Source organism: Emys orbicularis, chromosome 1 (assembly GCF_028017835.1).
Source record: "Emys orbicularis isolate rEmyOrb1 chromosome 1, rEmyOrb1.hap1, whole genome shotgun sequence".
Taxonomy (NCBI): Eukaryota; Metazoa; Chordata; order Testudines; family Emydidae; genus Emys; species Emys orbicularis.
In genome coordinates, this window is record NC_088683.1 from 70130609 (window position 1) to 70145136 (window position 14528).

At 44.7% G+C, this 14528-nt stretch overlaps 1 protein-coding gene across 1 annotated transcript in view; it reads right to left on the reverse strand.

The window, feature by feature from the left end:
• The window catches only part of PTPRR (protein tyrosine phosphatase receptor type R), a 195208-nt gene that overhangs the window by 57911 nt on the left and 122769 nt on the right, over nucleotides 1-14528 (reverse strand). The window lies entirely within an intron of this gene.

Genomic DNA, 14528 nt, shown 5'->3' on the forward strand with positions numbered 1-14528 from the left:
GTATGTGTGAAACTGATTTTTTCTTCCTAAGTGGAGCACTTTGCATTTGTCTTTGTTAAACTTCATCCTGTTTAACTCAGACCATTTCTCCAATTTTCCAGATCATTTTGAATTATGACCCTGTCCTCCAAAGCAGTTGCAATCCCTCCCAGTTTGGTATCATCCGCAAACTTAATAAGCGTACTTTCTATGCCAATATCTAAGTCGTTAATGAAGATATTGAACAGAGCCGGTCCCAAAACAGACCCCTGCGGAACCCCACTCGTTATGCCTTTCCAGCAGGATTGGGAACCATTAATAACAACTCTCTGAGTACGGTTATCCAGCCAGTTATGCACCCACCTTATAGTAGCCCCATCTAAATTGTATTTGCCTAGTTTATCGATAAGAATATCATGCGAGACCGTATCAAATGCCTTACTAAAGTCTAGGTATACCACATCCACAGCTTCTCCCTTATCCACAAGACTCGTTATCCTATCGAAGAAAGCTATCAGATTGGTTTGACATGATTTGTTCTTTACAAATCCATGCTGGCTGTTCCCTATCACCTTACCACCTTCCAAGTGTTTGCAGATGATTTCCTTAATTACTTGCTCCATTATCTTCCCTGGCACAGAAGTTAAACTAACTGGTCTGTAGTTTCCTGGGTTGTTTTTATTTCCCTTTTTGTAGATGGTCACTATATTTGCCCTTTTCCAGTCTTCTGGAATCTCTCCCGTCTCCCATGATTTTCCAAAGATAATAGCTAGATGATGGACATCTCTGTTCTATTGCAAAGCTATATCTGCCTTTCTACACGCACTAATGGCAGCATTCATAAGAATCTGGAAAACCCTTCCACAGGCCTGCAAAAATCTGACCCCATTAGTAAACAGTACAACAAAAAGCTATGTACCGAATATGGAAGCCCCCTCAATCACAGATTCTTCCTCCTCCTGAACCTGCTCAGTTGCTGGTTCTGATTCTTGGGACACAGTAAAGAGATCCTCACAGCATTTTGGGATCACCCTAATCCTACTCTTCAATCTTGTGGCCTGCCCAGTTGATGAAGCTGGAGTTCTTGTCATTCTCTTTGTCCCTCACCAGTCCATTTCAGGGAGGCTCCATGTTACCCAGTTGCATATCAGGATGCATGGAAAAGCAAGGTCAGTGGATTTGGTCCAATTTCTCAGAGAGTGACATTCCGCCCTGAGCTAGATTTACTGTTATTGCTCCAGGATTTGTTATACTAGAATTTATGGTCTTTGCTTTCCAAGATATTGCTTGTTGCTTCAAGTGATGCCTATTCTGAATAGGCACTTGGACACACATTTGTAGACAAAAAATGTTCTGAATGACCAAGTTCAGCTGGTCCTGGATCTTCTCATCTTCCCAGATGGCCAGCAGTGCCCACACAATGACCTCTGGCCAGTTGGCAGCACACCCATAGGAGGCTCAGCCTGAGACATGCTATCCATATAAGCAAGACAAACTTGAAGTCATTTCTGAAAAAAATGATTGCTGGATAGCATGCAGCTGAGCTCTGTGGTGTTTGCATTTGTATAGATAAGTGGCTTTGTCAGCTTGACCCCCATGCAGTGTAGTGGTGTATAAGTAAAGCTAATAGAACATCTAAATAGTGACCAGTACACTCTGTGGAATTGTAATGGGAGCACTATAGGCATATTTGGAGCTGTTATGTCAGCGATCCCATTAGCACTGGTGCTGCACCAGTGGAGAATTGCATGGTGGAGGATCACACAGTGGTTAGCCTTTCTGGAAGCAAGTCTTTTCCAAAGGAACACCTGTGTCCCACCAAAATCACTTTCCTCTGTGAGTGTGAAATGTGTTGCAGGCATGCTACTGGAACCAAACAGTGATTAGAAAGCCAAATTTCTCTCCTGTAGACAAGACTATAGATTACTCATAATTACCGATATCACCCATTCTGTCAGAAATCAGTGCATGATTCTAGGCCTCTAGAAAGGTTTTAGTCCTATCACTGATACTTCCCCTCAGTTTGTTATAAATACTACTTATTACTTTTTAACAGGTCAGCTGGACAATTAACTGACAAACCACCAAAACTGTCTGCCAGATGGTGGCCAATGATTAATTCCTCTTAACTTCAGCCAAAAAGGAAGAAAATGTGATGGGTGGAGCAGTAAAGACAAGCACAATCAACATCCGACCAAATAGGGTTTCCTGTCACCTTGGGAACTAAATTGATTGGCACTGCAGTTTCCTGTGTACAAGCTAAAACCAGTAGCAACTAGAGTAACAAGAATAAACGCAAGATAAGAGATCTGGCACTCCAGTAAAAGTATGTTAAAAATTCCTGTCTAAGAAAGCCTAAAAAGGCAAATACAAATTCTAGCACAGGCATTTGTGTCTTGCAGCTAGACTGAACACTTACTTCTCTTCTTTCAAGAGAATCTGAAGTTGCAATCAGTGAAACTGTTCTGAATATTAGGTGGGCTAATTTGCCTGGATTGTCTGGTCCCAGAAACAAATGTCACCAGCTATGAAAATTTCCTACTTTGCAGGAAAGATGGAGGACATCTGGGATAGTACCAGCTGCCTAAGGAACAGCAGAGTTAGGGAGAGGAAGTGCACCATCTATTCTAGCTGAGTTTGGACCAATCTGGCAAGAAGCATTCAAGACAATGGGAGAAAGTCCATGAGGCACTCAGGTGTTGGATGTGGTCTAAAGACCTAGATTGTGATAGGTAGATGTCATCGCAAACAATGGATCCACCCCTCATGGAATAGTCTTATAGACTGGAATATAGATGAAGCCATCAGGGTTCTATAATAACTATTCTAAAAATCTATATAACTTAAATACTATGAAAAGGGGCAGGGGAATATAAATATTTAGACAAATAGATTACTCTTGTCTTCCAAAACAAAAAAATCCTTCCCCACTTCCATGAAATCTTTTGTTCTTCACTAAGGATTTCCTCCCAAGGAATTTCCAGTCACCTAGATCTTTTCTCTTCCATTTCAGACTCTTATACAAAGAACTAACCTAAATCAACTATCCAACAGAGCTTCCAGTTATTTACATCTCTCAATGCTGTTTCAGATAGCTTCAACCACAGTGAAAACACTCCACATATGCTGGATGCCTCTATTGAAATAATCAGCAGAGAAATAAAAATTGATATTTAAATGGTCATTCTTAGGTTGGCATCTGAGTTGATATCCCATTGAGATAAATGGGGTAGTTCAGACTCATTCAAATTCTTGTCCTCTCCATAAAGTCCAAGTAAACAGGCTTTGCAAAAGGATTTGGAGTGGACAGAATTTTCTCTTCAGCCTGAAGCCAAAGGTTAGGGGATCTGCACAGCTATTCCTTGGCCAGACTGAAGGCCCTGTACTCAGCTAGAGTATGATCCAAAGTCCACTGAAAGTCATGGGAGTCTTTCCAATGGTCTTTAGATTAAGCCCCCAGTGCTTCTTGAGCCAGATGCATTCATGCCTGCCCACAATTTAAACCTAGATTGCTACTGATACATTATTTAAAATCTATGGGCTGTCAGACCAACAACTGGCAAACAAACTAAGGCCCAGCTGCTGCAAGGAGATCCATGTAAGCAGACCCCTGTGTCTGCTTGGGAGCTCTATTAGAGTCAATGAGGCTCTGCATGGAGAAACCTGAAAACACCCCATTGTTGGATTGGGGCTTAAAGTACTAAATGCCCCTTGTTTGAAAGGTGCCATGCAGCAGATCTACACAGGTCACTATTGGGGGAATACAGCACATAACACATTTTGGAGGCACTATCGAATCATGAGCCTATGTCCTAAACAGGAAAATGAATTTAAGCCTTTTTTGGAAAAGCTTGCACACTCCTTAAGTTATACACGTACACAGTACTAATGCTTAGCACCTGTATAATACTTTACAAACATTCTTATTTTAATCCTTGCAATACTCCTGTGAGGTAGGTATGCCTACAGATAGGAACATGGAAATGGAGAATTTATGTGGCTTATCCAAGGCTACACAGTGAGTCAATGGCAGAGATGGGACTGGAAATCAGGATTTTCTGGCTCCTATCTCAAACTCAGTTTATTAGTCCTTGCTGCTTCTCTAATTCCTTTTGATAGGGCAAGGTGTCATTTCTGTATCTCTTCTAACATGTTCTCCAGCTAATTCTTTTGGGTTGCCACATAGTTCTGCTTTTACATCAACATTTTCCTGGAAACAATCCCCGAGAGTTAAATTAAGAATGCCAAAAGCATATTCAGCTCAACACAATAGAGTAAATTTATCCTCCAAATCTATGCAAAGCAAGTATATTTTGGCCAGGAAATTCAAAGCCCCTTCCTGTAAATATATGAAGTTCTCATACATATGTCAGAAACTACAAACATTGGCATATTTACAATATTCCAACTGCAAGATGCTACCCACAAAGTATTGCTTTAAGTGATTACTCACAATAGAATATTTCATTTAATGGCAGAAAATCTCAGCAACAGCTTTAGTCATAATGAGATTATGTAATAGAATAATTATATCTACAGCACCAACTGAGTTCTAATTCAAAAATCAGAACAGGACCAGAGAGAATGGCTGGATAACATTTCTTGTCTTATTAAACGGAGATTTTCTCAAACAGGTGATACTTTCTTATTTGACTTTTATTATATTAATGTAGCAAACAAGAGCATCATTTTTTTTACCCTCCCTTAAGTGTTTCTAACTACTGGGTCACAATAGTTACTAGTTAATATATAAGGTCAATTTGGTATACTGTATCACTAATGTATTGATTCCTTTGAAAGGAGATTGCTCTTCAAGTTCCAGAATACCTGCCAGGACTATATGTAAAACAAGTACCAGCTTGTACAGCTAATGCTTATCCCCCACAAGATGGCTGCCAAGGGGGAGATAATGAATAAGGATGGTCAGATACTGTAATTTCATTTTTGTACCTATGTAAAATAACTGAAAAGGAGCAGATCTGTCAAAATTAACACAGGACTTGCCGTAACAGATCAGACAAGTGGTCCATCTAGTTCAGTAGCCTCTCTCTGACAGCAATGAGTACCAGATATTTCAGACGAAGGTGCAAAAAACCCCCTGCAGTGGGCAGTTATGGAATAACTTGCCCCCCCAGGGAAATTTTTTTACTAAGCCTATCAGTTTATGCTCTAAATCATGAAGGCTGGACACTCAGCAGAGTGCTGTCTCTGGGACTCACACACTGTGCCCGTGAGCACTTAGTCTGAGTAGGCTGCAGGCCTGTCTCTCCCCTGGGCCTTTCTGGCACATTTCCTGTGCACAGGAACACTGTCTGTTACCTCTTCATGGGAATGTGGCGCTGTGGCCTGAGGTCCCCAGGACCAGTGCTGATCCTCCCAGACTTTCCAATGGCTTGAGCACACTCTTTATCAGAGCTCCAATCTTGTGGGAACTCTAGGTTTACAGTTCTCTTTTCAGAGACACATATTAGTGAAGCAAATGGACACAGAGGTCGTATAAAGTTTTGTAAACTTAATCACTCTTTACTTTAGCTAGCACAAAAATATACAGATGTAGATAAAACAATAAAAAACACCTATACCTATTTCCCTGCTTCAGTTTCCTCACCATTCTTGAACTTTATTTGGGCTTAGGTCAGATTCCTCTGAGATGTCCAGGATCTCTCTCTCTGGCTTCCCTTCCAAATCACTAGTCTCTCTCTCTCTCCTGTGCAGCCAGTTTCCTTCTTCCTCAGCTGGTCAAATAGTTAAAAGGTTAACAATCCTCCCTTCTACATAAGCTTGGCAACTCTCTGCCTCTCTCCTGCCCAGGCTTCCTGTCAATGAGTCCCCTCTGAGTTCCCTCTCACGGTATGTCTTCACTGCTCAGTTAAAGTGGGCTCTTACCCGGGTTTCAGCCCAAACCCCCTTACCAGCCACACAGAAAAACTTTTGACCTATGTTCCTGAGGATGTGGGTTAGAACTCGAGCTACGCTTTGAACTTGGGCTAGAACCTACCCATTTTGCAGTGATAAATCACTTGAGTGCTGATCATCCTCCAATTACTTCCCACAAATCACCCCCAAAGGACAGACAAGTTCTCCCATACACAACTGACTGGGTAAGAATCCTTGAAAGTCTCAGCACAAGGAACCATGGACTATCCCACCAGGTGCACACAGGTGCATGGAGAAACAGTGTGAGGACACAGTAATGTGGGTGGGATGTTGCTATGGGGATCCTCACACCTGAGTAAGGCTAACCTGGGCCAATCATCTGGGTTAACTGTAGAACAGACATATCCTCAGGCTCCGTGGCCTCTAAGGCCCAGAATTAACAGCTGATTTCTTTGTTCTCCCATTTGGGGATTTTCCACTCTCCAAACTCTGCAGAGGAACTTGGACTGGCTTCCCCAGGCTTCAGCCATCCCACTGTACCAAGGTGTTCCCACTTGAATGGGAGCCATCCAGGTTTCATGACCCCCATTGTCCCTGGTGTGGGGGATAAGTTACAGAGACTGTCATAACGATAATGACAGCCATGAGCATTTCTTAATGGTTCAACGCCTGTCATTCATGACATGCTGTTTTATCTTTGCCTGGAGGGGAGAGCATAAAAAGGGAAACCTGCCACAGGAAGGAGTGGTGAACAGGAATACTCCACTTTCAGAGGCTGCTGACAACAGAGACAGGGCAGTCAGAAGGAGACAGTCACAGGCCACACTGCTCATAAAGCTGTGCTGACTGGTAGCAAAGCAGTACGCCCCAAAAGGAGGGACAGAAGGTAGGCCTCACTAAGGGGTAATAGACTCTGATAGACCAAGCTCATATAGCTCAATCCTGAAAGCCTGCCTGAAAGACAGGCCACCTTTGCCTTTATTTCTTTTCAGCCAGATTCTCCTTTCTCATAAGGGAAAAAGAGGAGAGAGGAACTTTCTTTTGCCTGTTTGATTCAGAGAACTCCCTCATGTGTTGCGAACTAAGGGGAAAGAGAGTATAAATGATCGACAGTGGGGCCGGGGGGTTGGGGATCAAGGGAGCCCCTACCCGCCCCCGCCCCCCCAGCAAATTCTAAATTCTCATTTTTACTCTTCATTTCACATACCTGTCATATGTTCCCTCAATTCGCTGGGCTGTATTCTCCCTTGCACTGCATCTTGTTGTATTCATTTGCACTTGAGAAAAGTACGTGCAAAGTGGGTCTAAAATACCACCAGCTCAGAATGATGGTGCTTTACAACCGCTTTGCACATGAGAAAATGACTGCACAAACTGCAGAGCAGTGGAGGATCTAGCCTGTATTGTTTCCAAAGCAATAATCACAATGGAGATTGCATGTGGATATCATTGTTTAGAATGGTCACAGCATTAGTAGGTGGAAAATCTTTGTAGCTATTTTGGTGCTGGAATATAAGTGCATGATGAGACTTTAGAAATAATAATTTGTAGATTCTACAACACTTCTTAGTTGTCACTTCTTACAATACATCAGGACCATTATTTCTATCTTTCCCAGCATTTGTGTGTGTGAAATATTTAACTGAATTTGTTTGAACAAATCCAGGTTATCCCAATAATACCCCTGTATTATTTAGCTTAGATGCCACATTACAAAAACTTGGAATGATAATCGTAATAATAATTGGAGTTTCCCACACCTGAGCCATTCTTTTTAAGGGGAAAGTCTGAGGAACTGTCCCAGATTGAGGTATTAATACATGAGGTTTTGGAACAAATTGATACCTTAAAAAAAAAAAACAGTAATAAGTCAGTAGGACCAGATGGTATTCACCCAAGAGTTCTGAAGGAACTTTAATATGAAGTTGCAGAACTACTAACTGTGGTATGTAACCTATCACTAAATCAATTTTTTAAAAAAGGGTCGAGAGATGATCCTGGCATTTACAACTTCAGTACCGGCAACTGATTGGAACGATAGTAAAAACAGAATTATCCGACACGTAGATGAACCTGATTTGTTGGGAAAGAGTCAACACAGCTTTTGTAAAGGGAAATATGTCTCACCAATCCACTAGAATTCTTTGAGGGGGTCCACAAACTTGTGGACAAGGATGATCTAGAGGATATAGTGTACTTGGACTTTCAGAAAGCCCTTGACAAGGTTCCTCACCAAAGGCTCTTAAGCAAAGTAAGCAGTCATGGGATAATAGGGAAGGTCCTCTCATGGATCAGTAACAGGTTAAAAGTCAGGGAAAAGAGGGTAGGAATAAATTGTCAGTTTCCACAATGGAGAGAGGTAAATAGTGGTGTCCCCCAGGGATCTGTACTGAGACCAGTGCTGTTCAACATATTCATAAATTATCTCAAAAAAGGGGTAAACAGCGATGTGGCAAAATTTGCAGACAATACAAAATTACTCAAGATAATTAAGTCCAAAGAAGACTGTGGAGAGTTACAAAGAGATCTCACAAAACTTGGGTCACTGGACCAGAAAATGGCAGATGAAATTCAATGTTGATAAATGCAAAGTAATGCACATGGGAAAACATAATCCCAACTATACATACAAAATGATGGAGTCTAAATTATCTGTTCCCACTCACAAAAGAGATCTTGGAGTCCTCGTGGATAGTTCTCTAAAAACCATCTACTCAGCAGTAGCAGTAAAGAAAGCTAAGAGAATGTTAGGAACCATTAGGGAAGGGATAGATAAAAAGACAGAAAATATCATAATGCCACTATGTGAATTCACAGTATGCCCATATCTTGAATACTGCATGCAGTGCTCTTCACCAAATCTCAAAAAAATATTTTAGAATTGGAAAAAGTACAGAGAATGGCAACAAAAATTATTAGGGGTATGGAACAGCTTCCACATAAGAGGGGATTAGAAAGACTGGGACTGATCAGCTTGGAAAAGAGACGACGGGATGGGGAGGTGATATAATAGAGGTCTATAAAATCATAAATGGTATGGAGAAAGTGAATAAGGAACTGTTATTTACCTCTTCACATAATACATGAACTAGGGGTCACCCAATGAAATTAATAGGCAGCAGGTTTAAAACAAACAAAAGGAGCACAGCTATACACAACTCAGTCAACCTGTGGAATTCATTGCCGGGGATGTTGTGAAGGCTAAAACTATAAACGGGTTAAAAAAAGAATTAGATAAGTTCATGGAGGCTAGGTCCATCAATGGCTATTAGACAAGATGGTCAGGGATGCACCCCATGCTCTGGGAGTCACTAGCTGCCAGAAGCTGGGAGTGGACAACAGGGGATGCCCTGTTCTGTTCATTCCCTCTGAAGCACCTGGCATTGACCGCTGTCAGAAGATAGGATAATGGGCTAGATGGATCATTGGTCTGACCCAGTATGCCTGTTCTTATGTTCTAATAATAGATGGATAAAGGAGTAATTCCACTAGTAAACCATATGCATGATTTGCTGGTGTGGTAACATATCTCCTTTACTCCTTTTGTAATGGACACCCAGCACTTTTGTGTTTTAACTTGTTAATAACTCTAATAGGGTTTTCAGTGCTTTACTGAATGCACAAATGCATGTGAGTGCGGTGAAGTGTACACTGTGGAGGACCTGCTTGTTTGCCAACTCCTGGGGAGATCTGTACAAAGGAGGATCTTGCTGCACCAATGGAATGAGCCATCACTTGTGCGCAGTTCTGGAAAAACATCTAGTTTGTGACTGGGACATGAAAAGAAGAAGTCTTTACTAGTCAGACTTCAATTTAAAATACCAAATCACTATCCATTAGATTCTGATTTTGGTTACAATGTGTAAATCAGATTAACTCTGGACTAGCTGAGATCAAAATTAGGCTTGACCCTTTAGTTGGAAAAATATTGATTTGCAGCCCAATTCATAAGAGTTTAAATAGAAAAATAAATGACCATGCAGCATGCAATATGACAGAAGAGAAAGTGTAAGCCCCAAGGAACTATTGCAGTGCCTCACAGGAGACATATATTGGAGAATATTAGTTCTCCTGCTTGTTGGGTCAGTAATGGGACCAGGCATTCTGCCAGTATAATAGGTCTTTGTCACTTAGGGAAACAGGGGAATGCCAGGAAACAGCAATTTTCAAGCATCCTCTGCTGAATAATTTACAAGATTCTAAAAGGCCTTGAAGAAGGCCCTTCACCTTTCCTAGCCAAGAATCACTAAATAACCAGAATGAAAAAAGGGATCAAGAAACATAGCTCAGACGGAGCCCGTCTATCATCTCTATGCCATTCATGTATATCTTTAACCACCATCTCTTCCATGGGGCAAACATTTACTATGTGCCAAGTATGGAAAGACATCTTTCTATTAATACTAGAGAAAAGAATTCACCTATTGAGTTACAGTGCCTGTTATGGTCACGATAGCCTTGCCATGCTGCCTTTCCTCAAAACTAGAACAAACATTGAAATGGAACACTTTAGCTAATATTCTGCTGAATGAGTATTTCAGGATCCACTTCAGTGAAATAGGGAGCTGCTCAAAGGGACACTTGAAAACCTTCAGCTAAAAGTGATCCAGGACAAGAACCCAAAGCCGGGCAACTGAAAGGGCTGCAGAAAGAAACGTGCCCAATCTTTTCTTTTTCCTACTCAGGAATGAAACCCAAGATACATTGCAATCTTTTCTTCCTCCTCTAGATGTCACTCTCCCATCGTCCAACAACTTGACTGCGACAAAGCCCGTAGTTCAGATGTAGGTAACTCTCATATCACACAAGTTTTGATCTTTCTTTAAAGTGAGCTCTGTTACAAAGGATTCCTAATAAACAATGGTAGTTTCAGGATACATTGTTGGTAATGAAGGCTGAGGTTTGGTGTGATTTTGATAAATTCCGTTAGCAGGAAATAAAGCCTTATTCTGCCCCCAAAAATTAAAGTCATGCAAGTATTTCATCTCTCTTCCCTATTTTACCACTACTGCTACAGATGGACCAATAATTTGGGATCATGATGGTATCAGGAAGGCAATCAGACTTCTTCTCAACTGCCTTAATCATGGTATTACAGTCCCAGAGTATGTGTTGCATACAGGGCCGGTGCAAGGAAGTTTCGCGCCCTAGGCGAAACTTCCACCTTGCGCCCCCCCCCCCAGCTAATCCCGCCCCCTGCGGCAGCTAACCCAGCCCCCCACCCGGGGAGCCTGCCACCCCCCCTTCCCAGGGAGCTCCCCCCCCGCAGCAGCAACCCCCCTCCACGGCAGCTAATCCCGCCCGGGGAGACTCCCCCCCCCACGGCAGCTAACCCCGCCTGGGGAGCCCCCACCTCTGCGGCAGCTAACCCCGCCTGGGGAGACTCCCCCCCCGTGGCAGCTAACCCCGCCTGGGGAGCCCCCACCTCTGCGGCAGCTAACCCCGCCTGGGGAGACTCCCCCCCGTGGCAGCTAACCCCGCCTGGGGAGCCCACCCCAGCTCACCTCGGCTCCGCCTCTTCCTCTGAGCACACCGGCACCACTCTAATTCTCCTCCCCTCCCAGGCTTGTGGCACCGATTGGAGGAGACTTAGAGCGGGGGCTGTGTGCTCAGCGGAGGAGGCAGAGTGGAGGTGATCTGGGGCAGGGAGCGGTTCCCCTGTGCGCCCCCCCCGTTACTGCGGGCGGCCCTCCCCATGCGCCCCCCACCCCAGCTCACCTCCACTCCACCTCCTCACCTGAGCGGGCTTTTTGGCGCTCCCAACCACTAGGCACCCTAGGCAGCCGCCTAGTTTGCCTAAATGGTTGCACCAGCCCTGGTTGCATATATTTTATTAGAGACATTAAATACGTCTGATAAATGCAAATGTTAGCTGCGGAGCCTATTGGGAAAACCCTTTATTATATAAAATGGTAAGCAAGATTCTTGCTAGAGAAAGAGGCAGCAAAAGATGTGCAAAGAATCTACTGAATCATTCATAAACAAAATATATTTTAAGAAGCTGGACAAACCACAGAATTGTTTCAATGATACATCAATAGCAGTAACTGTGAACAGTGTTTGCTTCTGTACCAAACGTCTCCATTCTTGTTAAAAAAGGAGAGATTTAGAGAGCCAAACCCTGACCTGGCACAGTTCTGCAGTCCAGCTGGGACACCCGGTCAAGGCTAGGTAGGAAAAGGTTTTCCCATCCAGTGAGAATTTTTGAGATTTCTAAAGATTTGACAAAAAGTCAAAATCTTGAAAATTTTCACAAACCAAAAATCCGACCAACCAACCCAGTAAATAAATAAAAGGTTCCAATCAATGGAAACTTTTCAATTTCAAAAATGTTTCATTTGATTTCAGTGGGTTTTTTTCCCCACCTTTTTGGTCTAAATTTACTAAAAGTTTGAAACGAAAAGTCACTTTGACTCAAAAAAACTGCATCTTTCTAGTTTGAAAATGTCACAATGTCCCATGTTACCAATTTCAAAGCTTTTTTTTACCCCCTCCCTCCTTCTGAGTTGGGAGATCTGCCAAAACCAACCCTGTTTCATAAGGTGTTTTAGTTTTGATGAATTGGCATTTTGGGGGCAAAAAACAATTTGTCGAAAAATTCCCCAGCAGCTTTACATAGAATGGTACGTCTGTGTGAGTGGGGAGCCCTGCAGGCAGAGGTCATAGTGCTTCTCTGCGATTGCCCAACTTCTATTCCCTCCTCAAGAGGTGGAGTCACAGATTCCCCCTTGCTGCCAAATATGGCAGTGGGGTCACCCATTTGATGAGTGACATCAAGGGAGAGGCCATTGTACCCCTGACATTCCTGCTTATGGGGGCAGAACAAGTCTTCCTGGCTGGATGATGTTGATTAGTTACACTGCGGTCATGCCCAAGGAACCCAGACAAGGATTAGGGCCCCCTTGTACACCATGAAGACAGTCCCTACCCTAGAGAGTTCACAAACTGGGATTTGAATAATACACATCCAGTGAATCAACAGACAGAAAAGAGGGAGAACAAGGTAATGGCAGAGAACAGTGCAAGGCCAAACTAAAGAAAGCCAAGGCATTAGGCACACCCTACATGGTGCCTCCATGTTGCAACCCCCATGCCATGGCACTGCCCCTGTGTTGTGGTCTATTTGGGGTAGAGAGGTTTCAGAGTCGACGGGACAGTTCTCTGAGCTTTTGTTTTAGTCTGTTTCCATACCCAAAGGTATTAGTTGCCCTCAGACGCCAATGCCCACTAAGGCTTTGCAGGATGCAAAGGAAAGGTTGGAATTGTGACCTGAGAGTATGTCTACACTACAATCAAACACACACAGCTGGCCTGTGTCAGCTGACTCGGGCTACGGATAGGGTTGCCAGGTGTCCAGTTTTCAACTGGAGCACCTGGTCGAAAAGGGATTCTGGTGGTTCCGGTCAGCACTGCTGGTGCTGCACCGCCAACCGGCCGTCAAAAGTCCGGTTGGCGGTGCAGCGAGGCTAAAGCAGGCTCCCTGGCTGCCCTGGCTCTGTGCGGCTCCCAGAAGCGGCTGGTGTTTCCCTCTGGCTCCTAGGAGAGGCGTGGCTATGGAGGCTCCATGTGCTGCCCCTCTATCGAACGCCGACTCTGCAGCTCCCATTGGGCAGGAACTGCAGCCAATGGGAGCTGCGGGGGTGGTGCCTGCGGGTGGGGGCGGTGCACAGAGCTGCCTGGCTGTGCCTCTCCCTAGGAGCCAGAGGGAACTGCCAGCCGCTTCTGGGAGCCGCCTAAGGTAAGTGCTGCCTGGCGCTTGCACCCTGAAACCCCTCCCACACCCCAACCCCCTGCCCCAGCCCTGAGCCCCTTTCTGCACCCAAACTCCCTCCCAGAGCCCACATCCTCTCCCTCATTCTGAACCCCCCAGCCTGGAGTTCCCTCCTAGACCCCAAACTCCTCATTCCTGGCCCCACACTAGAGCCCGCATCCCCAGCTGGAACCCTCTCCCCTCCTCCCCCACACTCCAACCTCCTGCCCCAGCCCTGAGCTCCTTCCCGCACCCAAACTCCCTCCCTGAGCCCGCATCCCCTCTTGCACTCTGAACCCCCCAGCCTGGAGTTCCCTCCTAGATCCCAAACTCCTCATTCCTGGCCCCACACTAGAGCCCGCATCTCCAGCTGGAACCCTCTCCCCTCCTCCCCCACACTCCAACCTCCTGCCCCAGCCCTGAGCTCCTTCCCGCACCCAAACTCCCTCCCTGAGCCCGCATCCCCTCTTGCACTCTGAACCCCCCAGCCTGGAGCCCCCCTGCACCCTGAACCTCTCATTTCTGGCCTCACCCCAGAGCCCTCACTACCAGCCCAGAGCCCTCACTCCCTCCCGGACCCCAATCCCCTGCCCAGCCTGGTGAAAATGACCGAGGGAGCGAGGGTGTTTGGTTTTCTGCAATCAGAAAAATGTCAAACCTAGCTACGAGGCTGTTTAATTGGGATGTAAATGGTTTGGGCTTGGGCTGGACTCGAGCTCTGAAACCCCGTGATGGGGGAGGGTCCTAGAGCCCAGGCTCCACCCCAATCCTGAACATCGACACCGTAATTAAAAGCCTGCTAGCCCAAGCCTGAGTCAGCTGACACAGGCCAGCTGCAGGTATTTGACTGCAGTGTAGACATATCTTGAGGCAACTGACGGTGGGATTTCTGTCTGGTGGGAAGTATGATGGGGGAGGGATT